Source organism: Protopterus annectens, chromosome 3.part1 (assembly GCF_019279795.1).
Source record: "Protopterus annectens isolate FY-2018-M chromosome 3.part1, PAN1.0, whole genome shotgun sequence".
Lineage (NCBI taxonomy): Eukaryota > Metazoa > Chordata > Ceratodontiformes > Protopteridae > Protopterus > Protopterus annectens.
Window position 1 is genome coordinate 1,645,794,992 of NC_056732.1, and position 18,281 is coordinate 1,645,813,272.

General features: G+C 40.3%; 1 protein-coding gene across 2 annotated transcripts in view; it reads right to left on the bottom strand.

Moving 5' to 3' along the window:
• Positions 1-18,281, bottom strand: part of LOC122798593 (lanosterol 14-alpha demethylase) — a 160,509-nt gene that overhangs the window by 99,367 nt on the left and 42,861 nt on the right. The window lies entirely within an intron of this gene.

The following is an 18,281-nucleotide window of genomic DNA, read 5'->3' on the forward strand; positions in this document are numbered from 1 at the left end:
TTCATCAACACCTCTGTCTTTGGGTGGTAGAACAGGCTCACTCCCACACATTCTGGAATATCTCCAATAAGGCCCACGTTGCATGTCAAAGCCAAGTTATTTGGGGCATAATCGGGAATAAAACCTCTACTGCATACAACTATCTCTAGGTGTGTAAAAATGTAACAGTATGTTAAATGTGGCTGTATTACTGTCTATACACTGAACTCATTTTTGCTAGCTTCTTCTCAGCCCAAACACAGACAATATGGCTTCTATTAAATAAGCAGTTCTTTAAAAAAAGACATGCTTTCTTAAGAGAAATTCCTCTGCACCAGCCCTATTTAGTGTGTAGGGCCATATGCAACTAACTCTGAGATATTCACATCTTGTAAAAAAAAAAAATCTGTGGACAGTGACAGTCTAAGACTTAAAGGCACTTTGTGATTAAATACTGTTTCAGTGGATGAGAAAAGCATCAAAAACAGCTTTGATGAGCTTGTCTTTAATCAGTTATCAGACTTAAATGTATTTCATAAAAATGAAATGTAGGTCATAAAAATATGATTAGAATCAAACTGCAAGTTATCCTGAAAGGATAGGCTGGACAATAAGTTACATTTTATATCAATAAAATGATCAAAGTTTTCAAAAGAAGGGTGAGATAGCTTCTATGCTGTAGACAAGATGAGAAACTATGCATAGCAATGTAGGAGAATCTTTTTAGCATGTACACAAATTATTTTTAAAGTGCAAAATATACATATCAGTAATTTAATAAAATAACCACAGCACCAAACTGCAGACACAAACTGAATTCAAATACGTAAACTGCAGATGCCCCTACACTTACAACATGAAATTTATTGTACAAGTGCTTTCATCCTTAAAATTATACTGGGCTTCCTCACATGCATATTGTCTCCATTTAAAAAAAAAATTATAGACTAAAAACAATGCTACCACCTACTGGACAAAAAAATGAATGACAGCTTACAAAAAAAAAAAAAAAAAAAAACAGGAACACACAAGAAAATCTAACATAGGTATTTTTCAGACACTATAAAAATAGATATAATGTCACACTTTAAACCATTTGTACAATAATAAACTGTTGATGGAAACTGTCACTGATACCAGGGGGATTTGCTGCATTTAATAAAATCTGCCAGTGCAATTCCTGTCTTTCAAGGTACGTTTCCCAATCACCACCCCTCTTAAATGGGGCAATTTTTTCCAGTATTTGAAACACACTTTTTTTTTAGTTTGCATAGCTATTATAATGTTTAGCTAGGGTATTGTTGGCATCCCTTTTCCTAATTGTGTAATCATGTTGGTAAATCCTTTGTCTGTGTTTTTACTGTCTTCCCAATATAAAATGCTGGACAGTTCAGCATTGAGCCAGATAAACTAAGATAAACTACACCTGGGGTATTGCACAATTTCCCATTATGGTAAATGACTTTAGCATAATTACCCACAGTGTAGCTGAAGCCCCCCTATATGAATCTACATTGGCTACATGCTCCACATTTAAACATGCCATTTGCAGCCATGTGTTTCTCCCATTTTCTATAAGGAACCTTTTCAAAGGTGTTTTTCAAGTTAACACCCTTCTTGTAAACCACCAGTAGATTCTGCCTCAGTTTCCCATACAACCCTTGCGTTGTAATATACATAGTTCAGTTACGTGACAGGATGCTCTTCACCTCCTTGCTTGCATTGTTGCAAACATAGGACCTAGCAAACTATATTGTGTGTCACTACTAGTAAGACTCATGATGGGGGCACTGCCCTGGGTTCATGACCTGGCGATGTCCAACCCATTCTTTAATACTGGTTTATATGGATCTTTTCTTTCTTTGACAATGTCTTCCAATACCTCTATAAAACGTAGTGGGTAATCCCTCTCACGAAACATCCTAATTAAAGTCTTAACCTCAGGTTCAAATATGTTGTCTGTAGATACCAACCAGGTTAACCTTATAAATAGTGTTTTAACATTTTTCTTCTGCCAAATGGGATGACTGCTGCTTATCTAAACAATCCTGTCTTGGTTTGTGATTTATTGTTGAGTTGACTGGTAAGAGACGTTTTATTTATCTTTACTGTTAAAAAGAGGTGCGATTGTGAGCTATAGTGATAAAGAAATTGCAACTTTTGTCTGGCTGGTAGAACTTGTATGGTCAGAACAACATTATTGTATTTTATTATTTAGTTTATACTGCTGGTATAATTTAATTTTTTTCATAGAAGATTTAAGTACTCTCTGAATTTTGTGGTTAATGATTTTGATTATTCTTTTCTTTTGCAATATTTTATCAATTTAAAGCTGAATATGGATTCTTTAAATGAGTACGCAATTAACGATTTGCTAATGCACAGTGTAATAAATGCTATGCATATTTAAAGGTAACAGCTGATAACACTGGTGATGTTTGTTTCTCGTGTCAAATGTTAGATGATTTGCTTACCATTGTTAGAAGTAAATCTGAACTTAATGAATGGTGATTGCACTTGTGCAACTGACATGACTTGGAGAATTGTTTCTTATATTAATAACTGGACTGCTGAAATAAATAATGTTAGGCATAGAACAAATAGAACACATTTAGGAAATGATGCATCTATTGCCTGCAAAGAACATTCAAACCCTTTGAAACAAGATGATGCCCCTGAGGACTACGGAATTTTGGATGTTAAGTATTCAGCAATCTGAGGATCCAATTTGTTTAGAGGGAAACGAAAAAAGAAAGAAGTTCACAACAAATAACAAGGAAGAAAAAGAAATGAATAATGACTGAAAAGGAAAGACATAGTAAAAAGGATTCTGCTTTGTTATGTAACACACTGGTGAAAGGGAAAGATGATATCTATCAGAAAACCTTCAGTCTACAGAAAAAGGCATCACCTTTCCAATGGAAAAGGTACAAAAAAAAGGCAAGGGTCAGATAAAAAAGAAATCAAAATTGAACATGGAAGTATCGAAGAACATTATTGTAAGAAAAAAGTAGAGAAAGACAGATGTTGACTACATGGCTCAAGCTGTGGATTTACAATGCCAGCTAGATGAGAATTTAATACACAATGACAACTGGGATTAATAAGTCTAATGGTGATGAAAATCTATCTTTAGTAACAATTGATAGAGCAGTTATTACTGTATTAGAAGCTGAAGATTCTTCAGAGATGCTCAGCAAATATATTCTTGTAATTGGAGATTCAGTTATTAGAGGAACTGATACTTATATCTGCAGAGATGATAATGAACATCTAGTAGTGTTATGCTTGCCAGGAGCAAGAATAGAAGATGTGAAACAAGCCTTGGAAAGCCTTAATGTAAGGCAGCATGGATCTGTTTTTATTCATGTTGGTACAAATGATGTCACCCACAAGGATTCTCTGACTATTTTTAGAGAACTGACATCCCTCCTAGAATGTATAGCCTGCACTGGTGTTAGGACATAATTTTCACAAATCACCTATAGAAAGGATTGCCAGGTCACTGTGAATGAAGATTTTTTGGAAAAACACCTACATGGGAAAAATGTCCCATTTTAAAAAATTTAAATGTGTAGAGTATCCAAGCCTTGCTTTGGGCACATGTGTTCAGACAGGATGGTGTGCAATTTCTGCAGCAGATACTTTGCAATATTTGACAAACACTAGGCAGGATTTTTGCCAGGTTGAAAATTTAACAGTTCACAGATAGCAACATGTGATGCATCTCTGATGGTTGTTAATGGTAGAGCATTAATAATAAAGTTTTTTTTATTGGAAAATTTGCTACATTTCCACAAGATTGATGTTATTGTTTCTGGAACATGGTTAAAGATCAATGACTGGAAACCAGTTCTGTCAGGGTATAAAATGTTTTTACTGTAACACACATTCTAACAACAAATCAGGTGTAGGTGTAATGATAGGGATTAAAGATAGCTATGAGACTTGTGAGTATTACATGTTCAATGATAACACCAATATGTGCAAAAAAAATGGGAAAAAGCGATTAAGGTTGGATGGATGGATCATTTACACTTGTGTGCTGCTTTGTGTGAAATGGCAGAGAAGTCAGCTAGTTCAAAGAGGCATTCAATAACTCTAGAGTTAAAATGTGAAACTGTCATTTTAATAGAAAATAAAAACAAAACACAGGCTGACATTGGTATGGTCTTAGTAAGTCAACAGTTAGTGATATCTGGATTAACTTTAGGAAATACAAATCCTCTGGGCAGTTTGCTAACAGTAGCAAGAAAATGCAGACGTCTACATATGATGACATTGAAGATGCTCTTTTGCTTCGGTTAAAGTAAGCTCATTCAGTCAGTACGACTGTGCCTGGTGCAATATTAAAAGAGAAGGTGGCTAGTCTTGCCCATGAACTTGGTCACGGCGACTTTAACTGTAGTGATGGCTGGTTGGATTGGTTTAAGAAATGCTGAGCTGTGATCTTCAGCATTCTCAGTGGAGAACTGGGGTCTGTACCACAAGGACTGTCCAAGGACTGGCTGCAAAATAAACTACCACAGCTGGTAGACCAATATGATGAATGTAACATCTTCAATGCAGACAAAACAGGTTTGTTCTTTAAGCTGCTGCCAGACCACACAATGACTTTCAAAAGAGACACTTGCCATGGAAGCAAGAAAAGTAAAAACAGCATCTTACTTTATTGTTTACTGAGAATATGGATGGATCTGAAAAGCTGTTAGCCATTGGTAAGTCTGCCACCCCATGATATTTCAAGGGTGTGAAGTCAGTGCCAGTGCAGTACAGAAGCAACCGCAAAGCATGGATGACTGACAGTCTGTTCAGCTAGTGGCTGATAGGATTGGACAGAAAGAATAATGAAAGGTACTGACGATCATTGATAACTGTAGCGCACATGACTCAGCTGTTGCCCAACAGCTTAAAGCAATACAACTGGAGTTTCTGCCACCTAATTGCACCAGCCAGCTTCAGCTATGTGACATGGGAATTACTCGTAACTTTAAAGTTCTGTACAGAAAGCGATTTTTGGGAAAACTTATCATGGCCATTCAGAACAACGATCTGAACAGCTTTGCAGTTGATGCACTTCAGAGTCTGCGTTGGGCATGTTCAGTTTGGGAGAATGAAATAACAGCTACTACCCTCAGCAATTGTTTTAAGAAGGCGGGGTTTGTCAAGAACATTCAGTCCACGACTGATCAACCATAGCCATACAGCACTACAGCTGCCCCCGACTGTGGCAACATTTTTGAACGACTGATAGAAACATAGTTCCAGGAATACAATATGTTGTTGGAAGAATTTCTTGTAGTTGATGAGCAGGTCCAGAGAGAGTCTGTGATGACTTGAGCAGGACATTGTAGCAGAAGTTAAGGCAAAGTCTGCAGGTGTTGAATCTGCACAAAGGGATGACAAATCCAGTGATGATGAGGTTCCAGTGGCACCTCCACCATCAACATGTGAAGCAAACATGGCATTGACAATGTTGCAAAGTTACCTGGCCAAGTCAGATGTCTTGATGACTTGCAGTGGCAAATTAGATGCATACGTGGCTAAAATGGCAGAAAGAAATGCAGTGCAGAAGAAACTGACTGATTACTTATCAGTAATATATTACAGTACATACGTGTAAAAATATTATAGCATGATAACACCTAACACGTAATTTCAATGTAAGATGGAATAAAGTAACAAGTGTAAGATTTTCTGTTGACTGAGTGATTACTTTCCTTATCAGTAATACATTACAGTACTGTACATTTAAAAATATTACAGCATTTGTTGACAATTTTGTACCCATCCCCCTGTCCACATGTCCACACTGGCCCTACCCTCCTCCTCTCTTTGTGGACATCATAAATGGATGCCCCCATTGACCTAATATACATGCTAGGGTACAGCATCACAGCAAGTAGCCCCTGTAGGTATATCCTTGTGCATGGCAAGACCACCTCTGGATATAGCGGATGTTGGATATAAAGGCCTACTTTGTCAGGTCCCTTGAAGTCCATTACAGCGGGATTCTACTGTATTACTCAATGCCACGTCCATAGCTTCAACAACCATATCAATAGTTTGTGTGGTTAATTTTGAGCCACCAATTAAAGCTTCCCGTAGTCATTGTAACCCCTCATTGTAGGGGAGGACCAAGAATAGGTCTTTGATATCCACAGTTAAAAATGTTACTTCATCACTGAAAGGGACCTGGTGCAACAAATGCAAGAAATGCCAAGTGTCCTTCAAAACATATTTTTTGTCACCAAAAAAAGATTTCAAGACACTGTCTACAAATTTTGCTACAAGTTCAGTTTTTGACACTTGTTCTGCTACTATAGGACAGAGAAATCGGTCGGTAACTCATTTGTGTACTTTTGGTATGCCAAATATATTTGGAATTATTGGCGTCACCACTGTAAGATACTCAAAAGTGGTGGGGTCTATACCAGAATTAGTAACCAGATCCTCCAACCAATAATCGATCTGCCAATATGCCCAACTGATCTCATTCATACTGACATTAATGAAAAATATTCCATCTTGCAGGAATTATAACACTTTTTGTGAATATAGATGGCAGTCCATTATCACTGCACCTCCACCCTTGTCCGGTTTCATAATCCTAACTGACCAGTCAGAAGAAAGTTCCTTGACTAGTTTCATTTCATCTTTTGATAGATTAAAATAACCTCATCATCATTCAAAGCTCTCATCTCGTTCCTATAAGACGCTTTGAAGGATACCAAAACCGGATTCAGTGGTGGTGTAAAAGTAATTGATCCATATAATCTCTGTTTAAATTCACCCCTGTGACCATCATCGTTGAAAACAGGCCAAACTTAACTTATGTACAAACAGTTTCGGTTCAAGAATGTCATCCACCATGTCAAATTTCCTTGCAGGAACAAAGGTAAACCCTTGCAAAATAAATTACCAAACAAAGGGAATAATTTTTAAGTGACAACAGTTAAAAATATTAAAATCGTTAAATTGGTCCACTATACCATCCATGAAAGGCATATGATCCCCTTCATCACCGCCATAGTCTCTGATAACCCTTTGTTGGATGGGCTTCCTCCTTCTGGAAGTTTTTCCTCACTGCTGAACTAATGCCATCCTGAGCATTAAACCTATTTTCCTGTTGCATATCCTCGATGAATGTTGTAATCCCATCAGTTCATCCAAAAAAAAAACCCTTCACCTTGTTCAAAGTCAAGGTTAACTGATTTGTTGTGACCCTCGTCAAAACTGTTGACTGCTCATCCTCTGCCCTTACTCCTACCAACAGGTAATGGGTATGCCTGATTTGTTTCATATTGGACCCGGTCCCTTTCCAACTTCTTGTCTTTCCTACACTTAACTGTGTTACATTCTCTGTCAATCTTCTCAAAATACCAGAGTATTGGTCCTAAAGGCTGTCAAACAGTAAATACTTGGTAATTTCACCCTCCAGCTTCTTTAATGTCCTTTTATTGTCCCTATACAAAATCTCCATACACTCGAGGCTAATCCGATCAAACAAAAAAAGTAAATCGTCATATAAAGACATTTCTTCCTACACTCCACTGGGAAATTTATATAAATGTAGCCCCATTGGGACTCTTTTTACTGAAATACTGTCTCTAAAACATGAATTGTCCAAGTGGAGCCTCCTATACTTAGACAAAAGTTTTCTCAAACTCATTCATTGTCACTTTTAAGGTAATGTTCTTATCAGGCGCTACAATGTGCGGCTGACCAAACAGGTGCAACAGTTGCTTAAACCATTCATTAAAAGTAAAATTCACTACAGTATTAATGTTATTATTCCATAATATCAGTAATTTAAAATGTCGACCATTACAAAAGCTCGTATTTTATTTCTATTAACTCACCTTTAGTCACATTAACAAAGAATTAATTCATCTGTTTTGTTCATTTAATCAATTAAACTCTCCAGTGTACTCAGTGTGTTTAAATGTGCTGTTCATCTCACTCTTAAATCAACACATAAAAATGATCATCCATTACTAACCTTGTCATGCATTTAATGTTAACAGTAGACATCTACAACTGTCATTATCTTAAACCGCAAGAATTTTACTTTGCTCAAATAATTTGTGTTATCTACATACATCAATTGCCCAAATAATTTGTGTTATCTACATACATCAATTGTTATCTATGATAATTACTTACCACTTCACCAAACAAACAAGCAAAAAACTGTTAAAACGAACCAGGAACAATGAGAGAAATTATACTGTAAAATCCTCACTTCTACCTATTTTAACTACATCTTCATACTCTAGCCTTTTCAACCCCTCTATTCCCTACATTCCCAAAAAAATACCAGGACAACCTAACTCTTTTCCTTCATAGAAACAACTTCTTTCCTACCTACCCTCTACCAGCTTTCAGACTCCACCATCATTAAATATCCTACTGCCCTGCAAAGTACAGTTGTGTGCACTTACCATAAATGTAGATGTTAGAGTGTATTCACTGTTGCAGTCATCACACTTGGGTTATCCTGCCAGGGGTAGCCCTCACTCGCCCCGAATACCAGAGGCTTAGTATTTCTGTGTCGGTTGCTGTTGCTCCAGGACTGATATCAGGTTGTCAGTGGTATAAAAATCAGGCAGCCAATGCCATTACATCAGTTTTTCTTTCCCAAACTGTCAGGAGCCCCAAATAGGGAGCTATGTTATGGTGGAGGAACACCAACAGTAGAAAGCAAATACCAAAAATTCCCTGTAAGGAGAGAGGAAGAGATAGAGACAAGGGGAATGGGGGGGCAGGACTACAACAGTGAATACACTCGAACATCTACATTTATGTTAAGTGTACACAACTGTACTATGTTCTTCATGTTTCACTGTTGTAGTCATCACACTTGGGTTGATTCCCAAAGCTGAAGAAAAGGGTGGAGGCAGTCAAGAAGACTGTGGGCTGGCCAGGATGCCCTGCAAGACTGCAATGGCAAAGCCTGACCTGGATTTGAAGAGGATAGGCAGGTGGTAATGCTTAGGGAAGGTATGAACAGAAGTCCATTTTGCAGCCTCCAGGATGTCCCTGGTGGGGACCCCTCTGAAAAAAGCTGCAGAGATGGAGGTTGCCCTGGTAGAATGCATCCTGACCCCCTTTGGGGGTGGTTTTCGGTGCTGTTTGTAGCAGAAATAGATGCAGTGTGCTATCCATTTGGATATTGTTTGTTTGTATATGGCCTTGCCCTCTGCCCCTGCTGCGAAGCTGACTAGCAATTGGTCAGTTTTTCTAAAAGATTTAGTCCTATTCAGATAGAATCTGAGCTTCCTGTGCACATCTAGAGTGCAGAATCCTTTACCCCTTTGTTTTGTGGATTAGGGGAAAAAGGTGGGCACATGAATGGATTTGGTTTAGAGGCACACTGGGCATGAAGGAATGGTTAGTCCTGAGGGAGACCTTGCCAGCATAGCTCTGAAACTCTTCTAGCTGAAGTGAATGGTCAGAAGCAAGGCTGTTTTCCAAGAGAGGAATTTTAACTCTGCTGAAGCTGCAGGTTCAAAGGGGGGTAGGGAGAGCTTTTCCAACACAAAGTTAAGGTCTCAAGCTGGGGTAGGAGCACTCCTGGATGGCTTTAAGTTGTTAGCCCCTCTTAGGAACTGTTTAATGACAGAGTGTGAGAAGAGAGGTGGCTGTATGCTGTAATGAGCAGACATGGCAGAGGCAAGAATTTTAATAGAAGAGAAGGATAAACCCTTGTGCAGTAGGTCTACTAGGTAATCCAGGATGAGAGGTAGGGAGGGCTGTGCTGTTTCGGCTCCCTCGGATCCAGGTGCAAAACCTTTTCCACTTGTCAGCATAGGATTTTCTAGTGCTGGGGTATCTGGCCTCACGTATAACATCTAGGACTTGTTTGCTTAGGCTGGCAGCTTGAGGAGAGGTCAGGGAATAAGCCAGGCTGCCAGGTTGAGGATCTGCAATTGGGGATGCATGAATTCTCCATCCTTCTAAGCCAGGAGTGTGGGATCATGGTGGCAGGGGTGACAGACTGCACAGCAGTGGGTACCAGTGCTGGCATGGCCAGTCTGGGGCAATTTTTCCTCCCTTATTTTGAGCAGTACCCTTGAAATGAGTGGTAGAGGGGGAAATGCATAGACCAAGAGGTTTACCCATTGGAAGGATAGAGCATCCACTTTCCAGGCCTTGCTGTAAGGATCCCTAGTGCAGAATTTGTTAAGCTTATGATCGGAGTGGGAGGCAAAGAGGTCCATCCATGGAGTGTCCCATTTCTGGGTAACAAGGGTGAAGGTTCTGTGGTCTAGCTGCCACTCGTGTGGGTCTAGCAGGTTTCTGCTCAAGTTGTCTGCCAGAGAGTTTAGGGAGCCTGGCAGGAATTGTGCTAGCAGGTGAATTTGCAAGGCTGAGGCCGTGTGCTAAAGGGTCATGGCAAGCCTGCAGAGAGAATAAGAGTGAGTCCCTCCCTGCTGGTTGATATACCACATCACTGTGGTGTTGTCTGTTTTGATCAGTAGAGGCCCTAGGGAGAGTAGGATTCTGAAAGCTGTCAGGGCGTGCTGAACAGCTAGCAGCTCTTTTTGGTTGATGTGCCATTGTATTTGATTTGGGCTCCAATGGCCCTAAATTCACCTGCCAACCAGGTGTGCACACCAGGCATAGTCTGATGCATCTGTGGTGAGGGTCTGGGTGGCATGGGGTTGTGAGAAGAGAAGTCCCTTGTTGTGATTGCATGCTGCTGCCCACCAAAGAAAATCTTTCCTTAGACAGGGTATCATTGGTATGACAGTTTCCAGGTCTTGACAGTGTTGACACCAAAGGCTTTTCAGGTACCACTGCAGTTTCCTCATATGCAGTCTGGCATATGGAATGAGTAGAATGCAGGAGGCCATGAACCCTAGAGCTTGCAGGATTTTCCTTGCGGATAACTGGGTTCTGGTGGCTAGTTGAGAGAAGTAACCTGTCAGGCTTGTTTTTTCTGGAGTAAGGAATGCTATCTGGGATGCTGTGTCCAGGCTTGCTCCCAGGAATACAATTTTTTTTCTGGGGACTAGTTTTGATTTCTTTTCGTTGATAGTATACCCCAGGGAGGTCAGTAGGTCCTTTACAAAGGTCATGTACTATAACAGCTTTTCCTGACTGTCTGCCTGAATCAGGCAACCATCTAAGTAAGGGTAAATTTGAATACTTCTTTGTCTGCAAAAAGCAATGGCTGGAGCCAGGCATTTTGTGAAAACTCTGGGAGCAGTGGATAAGCCAAAGGGAAGCGCAGAGAACTGAAAGTGCAAAGATCCTGCCCTGAACTGCAGATATTTCCTGCAAGATTCCCTGATTGGGATATGTAAAGCTGCTGAAGCTGCTGGAGGGTGAGCATTTTGAATTTTGGTATCACAGGAAAGGTGTTTAGAATGGCTAGATCTAGAATTGAAAGCCTGGTGCTCTCTTTTCTGGTACCAGGAAAAGCCTGGAATAGAAACCTTGGCCTATCAGGTCTGCAGGAACATGCTGAATTTCCCTCATGGACAGCAGGGAATGGACTTGCTTTCTGGCCTCTGCCCACTGGTTTGGAGGAAGATCTGGGAACACTTTTGGGGTTGGCAGAGCGTGGAAATAAAATTTGTATACCTGGGACACTATGTTGAGGACCCATTGGTCGTTGGTAATAGAGGGCCAGTTGTTTGCATGGAAGGAGAGTTTTCCTCCTAGGGGCACAAGCAGGTGGGCAGAGGTGAGGGGTGAAGTCATTGTGAGTTCTTACCATAAGGGGGTGGCTTAACACTGCCTGTTTTTGAAGAGGAAGAACTCCATTGCTTAGATCACTGCACTCCCTGGGACTGCTGTCTGGGGGTTCTCTTTCCCCTGGGTCTGAGCTTAGCTGGCCTGGAGGGGGCCAGAAAGGACCAGTGCTTGGAAGGGCAATGCCTACTGAACCTCAAAGGCTGGACCTGTAAAAAGTCTTTAACTGTCTGCATAGATTTAGCTTTTTCTTCCATCTTTTTTAAGACCTCTTCTGCCTTGGTGCCAAACAAACTGTCTTTGCTGAATGGAGCATCCAATAATTTTGATTTGACATGGTCTGGCAAGGTCTGTTCCTTAAGCCAAGCATGCCTTCTAAGGACAGAACCAGTGACTGCTTCCCTACAAGATGCTTCTAGGGCGTCATAGCCACATTGCAAGGTGTGCTTATTAACTTGGCTTGCAGAATGCATAAGCTCTTGTAATTCTTTATTTTCTGCACAAACAGGAAAGGAAGATATTTTTGTTTGAGTAGTTCCATGGTACTCTGCTGATATTTCAGCATGTGGAACTGACAATTTAGTGCTCTAATAGCAAGAGTTGCAGAGGTGGATACTTTTTTACCCCATCTGTCTAAAGCTCGGGAATTCCTGTCTGAGGGGTGGGATTTTTAGCTGAGGTTGCTTTAATTCCTTTAGGTCCTTGGGAGATGACCTCTGGGTCAGCAGTAGGATTTTTGAAAAGGAATTTGAGAGAGTCAGGGACTATGCAGTACCTGTCAGGTTTCCTGGGAGCAGGAGGAAGGGTGTCAGAAGTCAGACTGGATTCCATAAAAACATCATCCACAGCATCCAGGACAGGAGGAATGGCTAAAGGTCTGTGCTGTGGTAAATCTAAGAATTCCCCAAGTCTCCCTTAAGGTATGTAGGGTTTCATCAAATGAAAAGTCCTCAGGTGGAGAGGCAGAAGGAATGGATTCCTCTGCATCAGAATCCTCATAAGCAGAGAGAGTGGTTACATGTCTTCACATTCAGAAGCATCAGAGTCATCGGACTCCTGTTCAGATAAAACCACTGATGACAAGTCTCTTTCTTTTGGAAGGGGAAGCTTGGCTTCCCCTAATAACCATAATAAGGTCTTCCGCCATTTTAAGCATTTGAGATTGAGGCATGGAAGCAGGTGCCTGAGCTTGGGTCATCGTTTTTTAAGACAGAGTTCGTACCCTGGGCCTTAGAAACTCGGTAGTTTTAGAAAGAACTGGACCCATCCAAGGTAGAGACATCCACAGGATCCTTAGTCGAAGAAGAATCTTGTGGCATACCGGACTCCGAAAGGGTCTAGGTAGTGGCCTGCGAATCCACAGAAGCAGGCATCAGGGGCTGCGAAAGCACCTCACTGAGGACCGGAGAACTTATGACTAGCTTAGCGGAAGAGTCATCGGCGGTTTTGGACCTGTCTCTGTCTTTATCCTTACGTTTTTTCAGAAGATCAGTAGTCGGATGGCTTACCAAAGCCATATCGAAGATCGAGGACTGACAGCGAAAATATGTAGCTACAATAAGGGCCTGACGACGTATAGTTCGGGCATTGAACAAAGCACAAAAGCAACAGCAAGGGACGTAGTGGTCTGGGCTTAAACAGGTGATGCAGTAAAAATGGAAGTCTCAGTGTGGTATTTGCTTTTCACAGGCGAGATAATTGTTAACTTTGTCTGACATTGGTTAGAGCAAGACAAAAGGAAACCAAACAGGGTACTTAGCTTTAGAAGACTTCAACTTCAATTCAGAAACGAAAACCCAGGTAGCGGCCGACTGGCACTTGTGCGAACTGCTTCTGCTTTGGGCTCCTCGGCAAGAAAGACTGATCTAATATCATTGGCTGCCTGATTTTATATCACTGACAATCCGACGTCAGTCCTGCAGCAACAGCAACCGATGCAGAAATACTAAGCCTCAGGTATTCGGGCCGACTGAGGGCTACCCCTGGCAGGATAACCCAAGTATGATGACTGCAACAGTGAAATATGAAGAACATCTTCTTGTTTCCTTCCTGATCCCTACATCTCCACTACCTGCCAGCAATAACATACACATCCCTTTACTTAATCATGCTACTCCTCAGCTCATCCTACTGGACCATTTGCATTCTACCTTGACTCTATAACAGCTCTCAACATCTCTCCAACTCTGTTCCAACCACCTATTCATACTTCCTCCCTACACTCTTCATACATCGCTCTAAACCTCTTTAATGATGCTCTAAACTTTACCTCAAAATATAGAATGATTACATCCATTTCAACTCAAACCAAACCAAAATTAAGTGGAAAAACACTCTCAAAAAACAAGCATCAATAATTCCCCAATATACTAAAATCCGACTAGGAGGAAACATTCACCCTAATCCTGGGCCCCCTATAACAACAAAAATCAAGACAATTCTCCTCCACACACTAATCTAACCCCAAAACTGTCAACTCCCAACTCCAGTAATCTAACCTTTCCTGCCACAAGTGTTAGAAGCATTCTTCTTCTTCTTTCGGCTTTTCCTGGGTAGGGGTCGCCAAAGCAGATCACCTGTCCGCTCATGACTGGCAGTGGAGTTTTACGGTGTTGAGTTGCCAGCCCAGTGCCCAACCTTCCACAGAAGGCACATACACACACTCATGCCTAGGGCCAATTTAGAGTGTCCAGTCCACCTACAGCATGTCTTTGGAGTGTGGGAGGAAACCGGAGCACCTGGAGGAAACCCATGTGACCACAGGGAGAACATGCAGACTCTGCACAGAAGGCACCCCAGCCGAGATTCGAACCTGAGAACCTCTTGCTGTGAGGCAGCAATGCTAACCGCTGCACCACCTCGGCCAGCCTCACAAGTGTTAGAAGCATAAAAAATAAAAATACTGAACTGCATGCCTGAATTACCCAGTATAAGCCCGATATTTTCACTGTAACTGAAATGTGGCTTAAATCATCATCTGTAATGACTGTATAAAGAGGAAAGGTCGTGGTATTGCTTTAATGTTTCCCCAATAACTACCGCATTTCCCCTTACAACAAACTGATAGCAAAATTCAATTCAGCAGGGCTTCTTATTACTTTCCTGAAAATAAACAACAATTACAAACACGTATGTGTTACTGCCCTTTACATCCCTCCTGTCAACAATACAGCTATACTGAAAGATATCCTACATTGGATATCCGTAACAAGTCCACAAGACAAAATACTACCAGGTGGTGTGAATATCAACTGGTTTGTACATTAACTCGAACTACCGTACATCTAGCACGAACTTCTATGCTTTCACACAACTAATTAATAGCCCTAGACATTATAGCAAGACATCACATTCCCTATTAGTCTGGGATTTAGTATCAGAGCCTAGCAAATAAAACAACACGGGTACAATGTCAGACTCTCTCAGTGATCATCTCCTAATCTATACAACCAGACATCGCACACATTCACTTAAACGGCAAACAACATACATTTCCAGTTTAACGCAGATATGTTCATTACTACCTTATCCATTAACTGGAACTTCCTAAAAATCCTCCCATTAGACAATGCTGTAATTGAATTCAATACAACTTTTCTAAATAGTCTTGCACCTCCTAGAAGGAAGAGGATGAATACGAATAATTTAATTTGGCTATCCAAAAAGAGTAGAATGCTAATGAAAAATAGAGAAAAAGCATGGAAAGAACGGCAAAAATATAAAACACTTCAATATCTTGAAAACTCCAGAATGCTTTGCAAGTATACTAAAAAACAAATAAGTGAAGACAAAAAAACTATACTATAATAACTTTCAAAAGAACAGTCATGAAAGAAACCTTGCATCCTGGCCAAAAACATTCAACCCTAACCTCTCCCCAATAACTCATCACTCAAACCCACAATACAAATCAATTCTTATTTCATAGATAGTACAGCATCTCTAACCAAGAATTCTCCAGTATCTAATCCTAACCCTCCCCAACAGCCACGGATAAACACATCCACTTTCACCTTCAAACCTGTGCCATATCCTCTAAAAACTGCTCAAACCATGCTCTACTACAGCTGATAACCTTCCAAGTCAGTACCTTAAAATAGCAGCTGACTGTACTGCTATTTCTGTCTCAATCCTTATAAATAGGTCAATCCAGGAATCTCACACTTCCTGTCTCTGGAAAAAAGTAACGCATCTCTCTGCACAAAGGAGGCAATTCACCAGACATTACCAACTTTAGACGTAAAGAAATCTTATCCCCCCTCTTCAATATACTTGAAAAATGTATGAAAAAATTGCTAAAATATCTCCTGCAAGAGTAATCCTATCCCCTATACAACATGGCTTCCATCCTTCCCATAGTACTAGCACTGCCCTTCTAACCTAGAGAGGGATCTTGTCAACAAAGCTAGAGACAATGGCAAACTAGTCTCCTCCTTATTTCTAGACCTGTCTAAAGCCTTTGACACAGTTTGTCACAGCAAACTTCTACTTCAAATGTAATCATTAGGCCTCTCTCAGACAACCTTTCTAAGGTTCAAAAGCTATCTATCCAATACGTATCTGTCAGTAAAATGGCACTCCACCTCTCTCTCTCCATACCTTCCAGTCACCACTGGTGTACCACAAGGTTCTGTCCTTGGTCCCCTCCTCTTCAACATCAACATTCTCATCAACATCCTCCACACATCAGGCCTCCCTAATACAATACTCAGATGACTCCACGCTCATTTGCGCATCTAACAAGATGTCACATCTCCAAAAAATTCTCAGAAAGCTTTAACAGCCACGGAGTTATGGCTTTGTAACTCACAGCGCATGCTCAGCCCTAAAGAAAAAAACTACTAATTTTCCCCCCAAATCCTTCTTATTAAAAAACAAAATTTAAAGTCTTTTCTCTTGATAATATAAGCAGTGATGTCACTTTTCATAGCAAATTATTAGAGACAATAACCTTACATTAAACCTACAGGTACTTTTCCATCGGGGCAACACTTGCAAAGGCACTCAAATGGCACAAAACAATCACGTTTTTCTAATTCAGGTATTCACATACTACAGAGTTCCGGCTGCTATGACCATGTCATGTCTCACACAACAATAGTTTGGTGGAGTTAATAACTATAAACATTTTGCAAAAATAAATAAATGTTTGGGAATACCCCGGGTGACTCAGTGTAACAACTGCAGAGGACTATCTTCTGGTCTTATCTTGGTGGAAACATCAGCCCCATGCAAGACTTGTGAGTTTCAGAGATGGAAAAAAAAACAGGAATCTGCAAATCTTTAGAGGTACTGACTCACCTTTTTTAAATGAAAATCTCCACCCTCATTTAAATTGCGTGTAATTGTCGATGGCAGACAAAATGTACAAAGATTTAAAAAGTCATTTCAAATTACTTGCATTATATTTAGTAATACCGTAGCGACGCGGTCTGTTGGTGGCATCGTATAACTGTCAATTGTCTCTGACTGACTCAAATGTTAGCTCTGCCCTCTGAATCCCTACTACCTAAAACTGGTGAGTTTTGTAGAAAAAGTGAATTACACTTAATACTTACTAATAATAATTTCAGTTACAGACATCTTTTACTTCAGAGAGTATATTTTGTCATTTATGTTTTCATGTACTAGAGAGTTGTGGCTACTATGACCAGGTAATGTCTCACACAGCAATACTTTTGTGGAGTTAGAACTGTAAACATTTTGGAAAAAGTAAGTAAATGTTTAGATTTTTATAGTTCTTCAATAAAAAAGCCAGCGAAATGAATGGGGAAGGGAGTAACAGAGGCCTGCAACGGAGATGTTGTGTCTCTAAGCCAATCAAGTCATAACTTGTGGACTACATGCCAGAGATGCACGATAAGACGCTATATAGGGATAATGTTGTACACAATTGCTGCATTCATTAATTTTCCATTTCTGTTTGTTACTTATCGGGGCAATATTTTCAATGCGATCATTCAGCTGAAATTCAGTACCTTCACACGTCTGTTTACCAGGTGTCTGTAAAATGTGTTCAGATACTGGATTTCAGCTGAACGATTGCGTTAAAAAAGTGTTGCCCCGATAACGGAAAAGTACCGACTTCATATACAAAATTGCATAAGAAAAATTAGGGATGCTTTACAGAGCCCAAAAAAGTTCTCAACAATGCAACTAAAACTACACTTGCCACTATTTATCTCCCCCCCCTCACTTCTTTATGGCGCTCCCTTCCTTATTATTAACTTCCAAGCGTCATAAAAATCACAACTTGAACAATGTTGCTAAATTTGCAGCTAATACTCCTTTCCGAACCTACCACTGTATAGCACTAAAAAGCCTTAATTGGTTAGAACTACCCCATCAACTAAAATATACAGAACTTCTTACCACCTATAAAATTATTCAGCATCCATTTAACTGTCCAGCACTAAATAACATTCTACACAGTTATGTTCCCAGTCAATCATTACTATCCAGTGACCAAAAACTCCTGTCTACAAGCCCATCAAATCTGCTGAGCATTGTCTATACTCATACCATGTTGCTAAACTCCTTACCTGTATCCATTAGGTCAATACCCTCCCTCCCACCTTTCAAAACCATTCTGAAAGACT